At 39.5% G+C, this 9,643-nt stretch overlaps 1 protein-coding gene across 2 annotated transcripts in view; it reads left to right on the top strand.

The window, feature by feature from the left end:
- Positions 1-564: 564 nt before the first annotated feature.
- Positions 565-9,643, top strand: part of drd2a (dopamine receptor D2a) — a 28,832-nt gene continuing 19,753 nt past the window's right edge. For both annotated transcript variants that reach the window (XM_024442072.1, XM_024442071.1), the window contains exon 1: positions 565-957. The gene's annotated coding sequence lies outside the window, so the exon portion shown is untranslated. The remainder of the gene's footprint in view (positions 958-9,643) is intronic.

Raw genomic sequence — 9,643 nt, 5'->3', positions numbered from 1 at the left:
ACCTGGCATCGTTTGGTAAATATGCACTCTTATTTTCACATGAAATATGAAAGCTGACCTTGTGAACCAAGACACCCACTACCTGTAATTGTTGGCATTGTCTCTCAATTGAGGTGTGAATAGATCATTGGTCATGTTAAACTTGTTTCACACCTTTACTTGACAACTTAACTAGCTGAGTGTTGATAAACAACTTGCAGGCATCTCTATCATTGTCTGACTTAATACTATTTGGGACTCCTTAATTAACTTATATTTAAAGATGCCGTCCGTTTTTTCAAAATATTTGAATGTGTGTGATATCCATAGTTGGATAAATGAAAGGTCATGATTTATTTGCTTCATTTTGGATAGCCTATACATCTCCATAAAAAAATATAGAGAGATTTTTCCCCACCAATAAGTCAGATTTGTCCGGCAGACTACATAAACTAAAGATAACTGTCATTTTAGGAGAAAAAGGCAGATATGCTTTTTTCCAAAGGTTTAAGAACTAGCCCCGCCTTAATGATACACAGTCTGAATATCTGCTCCCAATAGTTGGAGCGACTGTTCCACTGTCAGTCTTGAAGGTTACCTCGTGCGTAGTGGGTAAACGGTGCGGAGAGGAGACGGATATTTCGCTGCTCTCACACATAGGCTACACGCCATCAAAGAGGCTGAATTAAGATAGCCTGAATCTTAAGTAAAATATTTAAGTAAAAAAAAAAATCTTGAGTAGGATATGATAAAACCCATGTTTTTGTGAAGAGCGTTCATCAGACCATATGGTAGTGCCTTTGGTGGCACAACTTCTCCTTTGCTTCTGAACAGCCAGAGTCGGTGAACAATTTGAGAACAGTGAGCAAAATGTTCAAGCCAAACAGAGGACATCAAAAGCGGTGAATTTGGATATCGTTGGATTTAAAAGACGGATCCCTATAAGAGCAGTGATTCAATCAAACTTATGGCGTGAAGGTAAGAGCATATCTTGCTCTGACACCTAAACACAGGTATAATTCTCATTAAATTGACACGGTGTCCACATTGAAGAGTAGACATAGGCTACCCGATGCCTGCACTATGAAGGAAAGTGTAGACTAGATCCAGTTGCTTAAAGTGATATTTCAAGATCATAATAGAGTTATTCGTTTTTTTTGCATGTAGTGAATGATTCTCCCACTTAAGTTTTCAATTAGTAACAATTTGCGCACGCCTGAATTTTATAAATTGATGAGATATGGAGTCATTTATTATGTTAGACCATATGCAGTATAGCAGTGATCATTTCATGATCAACTAAATTATGTGCTCCAGGCTATAACATTTCACGCGTGTGTTTGCATGCGTGCCTGCGTGCGTGCGTTATTATGTGTGTGCTTTTGCGAGTGTGCCTGCGTGCATAAATATGCATGAGTCTGCTTACTTAAGTTTGTGGCGTGTGTGTGTGTGCATACGTGCGTGCGTGCGTGCCTGCGAGCGAGCGAGCGAGCGAGCGCGCGTGTGTGTTTGTTTGTTTGAATGCTCTCTGCATCAATTTTCTGTAGATTTAGGGATAATTTCTGTGTTATATGTCACAGGTATAATAGAGCATGACAAGGTTGCCTGTTGGTCTTCTTCAAAGGCCTCGACGAAAGGGCAAAGCAAACGAATGATTGTACACGCACTCACCACTAGTAAGCCATATAAAGACTTATCGAATGTTTATGGTCAGCCCTGCTCCATATATGGCTGTGTGTGTGTTTGTGATCCTATGAAGGAACTGCCTGTGCTTCTCATGCAGCTTCTTGTTCCTATCAACAGCCTCTGAGAATAGCAGCACCTATTTAGTATTTCTTTAGTATTTTTAGTATTTTTAGTATTTTTAGTATTTTTTAGTATTTCTTAAATGTGTTGCCTTAGCATATCATCTATTAGTATATGCATTATACAGTAGGATATATCTAAATCAATGAGAGTTATACATGTATGGTGTTGTGTTTTGACTATACTCTATACTATACCACTTTTGTATTTGTGTTTATTATCTACTAGCCAAGGCAGCAGCTACTCTTTCTGGGGTCCATATAATGTACAATACATTTCACAACAGATTTCACAACACCGTTAAGTGTGTGCCCTCAGACCGCTACTCTACTACCACATATCTACAACACAAAATCCATGTGTACATGTGTGTAAGTGCGTGTGTTATCGTGTGTGTATGCATGTGGCTGTGCCTGTGTGTATGTCTCTTCACAGTCCCCACTGTTCCATAAGGTGTATTTTGTATCTGTTTAAAAAAAAATCTGATCTAGCTAAAACAGTGTTTTGTCCCTCACAAGTAAATGATTAGATGAGCAATGAAAGATAAGGTGTGATCCACAGCCGGCAGTCATACCCATGACCAAAGATGACAATGATAATGATGATAATAATTGTTATTTTCATGGTTGCTCATTTAATAATCAACTTATTTTTTTCCCCACAAAATGCTGACAGGCTTTTGATACATATTTAAAACAATTACACAATTACTGAGAAATACCAATTAGCCTGAATGGTGCCAAAGATTAAAATGACTCAATTACTCTCCAACTGCAGAGGAACATCCTTAGATGCAAACTGCGGAGAGACGGGGAATAAATGTACACACGGTGTGCTCTAATTACTTAAGCCACAGAAAATAACAACCATTACTGCTACTGGATTGCAGGGATTCTTGCAGGGATGGTTCTTTTATGATTATTTCTGTTTGTGCTGTCCATTGCCTCGTTTACTGGTAGTTCGGAAGCTTATAGCTCCATACCATCTCAATACGATCCTCTTAGCTCTATGGTTCCTCTGTACTGTATCTCACTCTTGTGCTGCTGATGGCAATCCAAGCTGCTGAAATTACCTGGGGGGGGGGGGCTGAGTTTGGGACACCCTGCGTATAGATGGCCTACCCTAGCTGTTTCTGAACGAGAATGATTCTAACAAGTAGAACAATCTGCCATTGTTTACATGCTTGAGTCATGGTTGGTTTGTTTGGAGGTAGACTGTAGGCTTCAGCAGATGTCCCCCTGACAGATAGCTAGCTGTCTCCCATTATTTACGAAGAGCTCCATTGAATAGTTGAGACATCAACACACTTGTACTGTAGTCTGCCAATACACCATGGCTTATGTTATGCATACCTTCAGTTTCGATAACAACAACCTTAAAGTAATAGTACATTAAAGGCATAGTTTTCTGGTGTGGTAGTCATTATGTGACATTGAAAGCTCATTTACATTGGGGTTTTCACATGTCAATCATTTAATTGTTTTGGAATTGGAATTTGTAACCAACAACTAGAATGATATGGTATAGCTAGAATGATATTCCCACTTCGAGTCCCTTTTTCTGTGTGTCAACTGCCAGACTTTTCTTGTGAGCAATAATCACTGAAAGGAAAGGAGATGGAGGAGGCAATTAAGTCCAACAACCTATAAAAGGTATGGTCCACTTATGATGGTGCAGATTACAGTCTTCTGGTGTATCTGGTCATTAAGGGGCTGTCGATGTCAACATAATGGAGGGGTGTAAAGTGTCCGACCAGGAATAAGCATGTTATGTATTTCACGGCATGTGTGATATGTTCAGGCAAAGGAGACAAGGGGAGAAGAGGGAGGATGCGAGGAGTATGCAATTGAGATCTTCCCATGATAACCTTCCCTACTGTGCAAATGCCTGTGTAAATCTTCAGTTGGCCCTTAGTCCCTTTGAACTCTTATCCTAAGCTGATCAAAACGTCATACATCTTGCGTCACACTTGATTGAAATGTATCCTGACAAACCTTATTTAAACAAATGGTCCATGGTGAAATCCTCGCCTTATCGTAAGCAAGCAGTCTAGGTTATTTTGGGTGCTTAGAAGCAGAGATCCTTTCTCCCCCTCTATCTCTCTCTCATCCACTGCAGGATTATAAAGAGACAATGCTCCCCTGGGAGACGTTTTACTCCTTTAGTCAGAGTCAGGCTAAATTGTCAAAGCTCTCTCCACACACATATGCACACGCGTGCGCACAACCATGCTCACAGGCATACACACACATTCATGTGGATGTCCTCTATGGTTACTTCTGCATGGCAAGATGAAGTATCACAGGTACAGTAGTGGTACGTGGGTAAAATCACCAGGGAAGCCAAGCCAGGAAAAAACTCCATATTTAATTCCATTGCTGTTTGCTCTATAACCTGTTAGTTCATATGCCGTGACACCATTATATACACAGTTGAAGTCGGGAAGATAACATACACTTAGGTTGGAGTCATTAAAACTCATTTTTCAACAACTCCACACATTTCTTGTTAACAAACTATATGGGAAGTCGGTTAGGACATCTACTTTGTGCATGACACAAGTCTTTTTTCCAACAATTGTTTACAGATTATTTCACTTATAATTCAGTGTATCACAATTCCAGTGGGTCAGAAGTTTACATACACTAAGTTGACTGTGCCTTTAAACAGCTTGGAAAATTACAGAAAATAATGTAATGGCTTCTGATAGGCTAATTGACATAATTTGAGTCAATTGGAGGTGTACCTGTGGATGTATTTCAAGGCCTACCTTCAAACTCAGTGCCCCTTTGCTTGACATCCTGGGAAAGTAAAAAGACCTCAGAAAAGAATTGTAGACATCCACAGGTCTGGTTCATCCTTGGGAGCAATTTCCAAACACCTGAAGGTACCAGGTTCATCTGTAAAAACAATAGTACGTGAGTATAAACATCATACCGCTCAGGAAGGAGACGCGTTCTGTCTCCTAGAGATGAACGTATTGGTGCGAAAAAAAGTGCAAATCAATCCCAGAACAACATCAAAGAACCTTGTGAAGATGCTGGAGGAAACAGGTACAAAAGTATCTATATCCACAGTAAAACGAGTCCTATATCGACATAACCTGAAAGGCCACTCAGCAAGGAAGAATCCACTGCTCCAAAACCGCCATAAAAAAGCCAGACTACGGTTTGCAACTGCACATAAGGAAGATCTTTCACGCCCTGGCCATAGAGGTTTTTATTCTCTATTTTGGTTAGGCCAGGGTGTGACTAGGGTGGGCATTCTAGTTTCTTTATTTCTATGTACTCTATTTCTTAGTTTTTTTGCCGAGTGTGGTTCCCAATCAGAGGCAGCTGTTTATTTTTGTCTCTGATTGGGGATCACATATAAGTTGTCATTCTCCTTTTGGTGTTTGTGAGATCTTGTGTTTTGTTAGCTCTGTGAAGCCTGCTGACGCGGCGTTCGTTATTCTTTTGTTGTTTTGTTTGGTGTTCTGAGTAAATAAAGAATTATGAACACTTACCACGCTGCACCTTGGTCTCTTTCTGACGACAAACGTTACAAGATGGTACTTTTTGGAGAAATGTCCTCTGGTCTGATGAAACAAAATTAGAACTGTTTGGCCATAATGACCATCATTATGTTTGGAGGAAAAACGGGGAGGCTTGCAAGCTGAAGAACACCATCCCAACCGGGAAGCACCTGGGGTGGCAGCATCATGTTGTGGGGGTGCTTTGCTACAGGAGGGACTGGTGCACTTCACAAAATAGATGGCATCATGAGGGTGGAAAATTACGTGGATGTATTGAAGCAACATCTCAAGACATCAGTCAGGAAGTTAAAGCTTGATCGCAAATGGGTCTTCCAAATGGACAATGACCCCAAGCATACTTCCAAAGTTGTGGCAAAATGGCTTAACGACAAAAAAGTAAAGGTATTAGAGTGGCCATCACAGAGCCCTGACCTCAATCCTATAGAAAATGTGTGGGCAGAACTGAAAAAGCGTGTGCGAGCAAGGAGGCCGACAACCCTGACTACATCAGCTCTGTCAGGAGGAATGGGCCAAAATTCACCCAACTTATTGTGGGAAGCTTGTGGAAGGCTACCCGAAACGTTTGACCCAAGTTAAACAATTTAAAGGCAATCTTACCAAATACTAATTGAGTGTATGTAAACTTCTGACCCACTGGGAATGTGATGAAAGAAATAAAAGCTGAAATAAATCATTCTCTCTAATATTATTCTGACATTTGACATTCTTAAAATAAAGTGGCGATCCTAACTGACCTAGGACAGGGGATTTTTACCCGGATGAAATGTCAGGAATTGTGGAAAAACTGAGTTTAAATGTATTTGGTTAAGGTGTATGTAAACTTCTGACTTCAACTGTATATGCCAGTTCACAGGTAAAAGATGTACAAAAAGATACATGTTCGGCTCCACAAGTAACTACCTACAGGTTCCAGACAACGATTGTCCAAATGACTGACTATTGTGCACAGATTGACAACGAAAGGGGGAAGAAAGGATGAGAGAAGAAAGAAAGAAGAAAAGTGCTTGAGAGACATGAAATCTCTTAACAATTATCTCAGTGTGCGACATGTTCAGTCAAAGGACCATTAACTGTGAATGTGGTACTAGATTTGGGCGGGTCCCCTTAGACATTTAGTCAGAAATACTAGCTTTAGTTTAAGCCTTGGCGCAAACAGATGTTTGGGGACAATGACAGACCTGCGGTGTTTAGGGAACAACATTTTCCCAGCATTGAAGTGCAGAACCTCTCTTTTTGTGATTGTAGTCGAGAAATGTTTCAAGAAGATCTAAATGTTAAACTACACAGTGTGGCTTAGAGTGTGTATAGTTTAAATAGCTTTTGAATTGCAGTTTGGAATTTTTCCCCAAACTGGTACCAAACCTTACTGTATAACCTTTACTGTGGGCTTTGATACAGTAATGGTCCAATCAAATAGGTTCTTACTAAAGGTTTACATCTGGAAATAGCATGTACCCATTTTTATCATAACGGGCATTCATTCATTAAAAGGTTTAGTGTTGTTAAATCAATAATATCTCTGTAATTACTTCTGTGTGTGATTCATAGTCTCTATAGGCTCTCCTTTCATCATTTTGTCCTTGTTCTCTCTCAGATTGAACCATCCTACACACAGTTTAAGTTTCAAGTTTTAATGTCACAGGTACGGTGAAATGCCTTTCTTGCAAACTCAAAACCCAACAATGCAATAATCTAGAAAAAAAACACATGAGAAATAAGAAGAAATATAAAGAACACAATAAGTAAGTAAGCATACTATATACAGGGTAGGGCTGACCCCATTTAGTCGACTGGTCGACACATGATTTGCGCCTGTCTCAGTGGTCTAATCCACTGCGGAGGCCATTGGGATGGCACAGTCCATCACTCTAAGACATGATACTGAATTGCACTAATGGTACAACACTAATAAATCAAATGTTATTTTAGAACAAATGCGCTTTCTCCCATGTTGGAGATGGTCGCTGTCCGCGCTTCTGCAACAGTCTTCAGTGCGCCATAGAATTGGCACCTATGTTGCTATGTGCATGATATCAAAGTTAACCAGCATATTGGGATTGAGAACAATGTGGCGGAGGCAGCAGCAGCAGAGATGAGGAAACAGCCCTTACCTTAGCCTAATTGTCTAAGACAATTCAGTAGAGAGGAAACCCCAACTTAATTAGATCTATAATCAATAGCCTCACTGTTAAATGTGCCTGGCTTTATAAATCATCCATATATATCAACAGAAATAAGACAGATCTCGCTTCTGTTGCCTGTTTGAGTGTTTGTTTAATAGCCTACTGATTCCGTGAGCACCAAGCCTTGTGCAACGGAAGAATGTAGAATAAAGCAGTTTCACAGATTTGGTTGTTTTTAAATCTTTGCTACGCTGTAATAAAGGCTTTCCATTTTTTTCCCCGTTAGAACAGACTGGTATTACTTACAATTGATTTAGTGTTGTTTACACTGTTCCAAACAGTCTAATTGTTTTGTAATCTCACAGCACCTGTTTGTCACACATAATATGCATCCTCCTTTTTCTTGATCTCCTTCTTATTGTTATTATTACAATTATTATTATGATCATCATTGTAATAATAAGTAATGTCGTTATCATTATTAGGTTTTTTATAGTAGCCTTGTATAACCACCATCGAGCTTTTGGCCTAAGAGCGCGTCCTGTTTAGTCTTAATAGCGTAACTTCCTTAGGCCTATATTTCAAAATATAGGCTACTGTGTCTATCAATCAACCAATCATTAATTAGTTCATGCAATCACACAGCATATGAGACATTCATGTTTTGAAATGCAATGAAGCATTTTAGTTTTAAAATTAAATAACAAAGGGAGCTTTGTATAATTTGCCTGAACAAGAAATAAACCGCAGTTCGTGAATGCATGCAACTGTTTTTAGTCTGCTGTAATAAAGGCTTTATATTTTTAATTAAAACAGACTCTCTGGTAGACTTATTTATTTAGTGTTGTTTACACTGTTCCAAATGGTCAGAAAAATAATCATATTGTAATCTAACAGGAACTGTTTGGCAGACATAATGCTCACGCAGTGCTTGCTCCTATACCCTTCTTTATCTGGATCTCCAGTAGTTTCCACAACTAAGTCAAATGTCTTCCACAGATCTGACTTCCCCTTTCCCCCCTGAGCAACCAGTAAACATTCACCCCTTTTCGAGTTTCTTTGTCACGTCGTCCGCATCCATTTTGCTGTCACGTGTTACTGTGTTCGGAGTTTGTTATAACCAATTTATTGATGTGATTGTGATAGGCTGTAGGTCCGGCCCTATTGGTCACATGCATGCGGTGCTTACATGTCTCACGTAAAGAGAGCATGGGTTGGGGAAATAGGGAATTTCATTCCTAAACAAATGAGGGATTTGTAGGCATACTGTGTAAGAAACTAAATGGCTGAATGTACATTGCAGCTTCAGCACAGACAGTGCAATAAACACTTGCTGTGCCGTGGTGCCTTTTCACAACAGTAGGGAAGAGAGCGAGACAACGTGCACCAGTCACACAGGCACTCAATGTCATTTTTTTTAACACTGTGTGACCATCGGGCTCTTTCTTGAGTTATTTGTGTGTCTTAATTATTTAATCAAACAGTGTGCTTAAAGCATCAGACAAGATCAGTGCATATGTAGTTGATTTTAGTCAAACACATAGGGTGTGTCTGTATATATACATATGCAAAAAAATATTTTAAACATTTCAACCAATCGATTGGTTGAAAGAAAAGGATGACTCTTGGCCAACCAAGTTTTTTTTGGTCGGGGACAGCCCTAATACAGGGTCAGTTCCAATACCTTATTTGCTATGTGCAGCGATACTGGAGTGATGTACTGTAAGTAAATATGTATAGGGGTAAGATGACTAGGCAACAGGATATGAGATAAAGAGAGTAACAACAGTTTGTATGTGAGTTGGTGTGTGTGTGTGTGTGGAGTCAGTATACATGTAAGTGCATATTATGTGTGAGTGAGAAGATGGAGTGTGTGTGTGTGTGTGTGTGAGTGTGTAGGGCCCTGTGAGTGTGCAATAGAGACAGTGCAAAATACTGAAATAAAAGGTCAATGAAGATACAAGGTTAACTCAGATAGTCAGTGTAGCTATTTTGTTTAGATCTGAAAGACCACTAATGACCTTTTAGATATGAGGGACTACGCTGTTCAGTTTTTTTTTTAAATCTTTGGTGTGGAGAGCACCGTTGCATCAAGTATCAAGATTTCTTTTGGCATCAAGATTTTCTTCCAACATTGCAAGACAATTTGAGTGAGTTTTGATGTACAAAGTTGCAAGATGCAATGAATTTACCATAGAAT

This window comes from Oncorhynchus tshawytscha, linkage group LG13 (genome assembly GCF_018296145.1).
Source record: "Oncorhynchus tshawytscha isolate Ot180627B linkage group LG13, Otsh_v2.0, whole genome shotgun sequence".
Lineage (NCBI taxonomy): Eukaryota > Metazoa > Chordata > Actinopteri > Salmoniformes > Salmonidae > Oncorhynchus > Oncorhynchus tshawytscha.
This window is presented reverse-complemented; position numbering and strand designations above follow the sequence as displayed.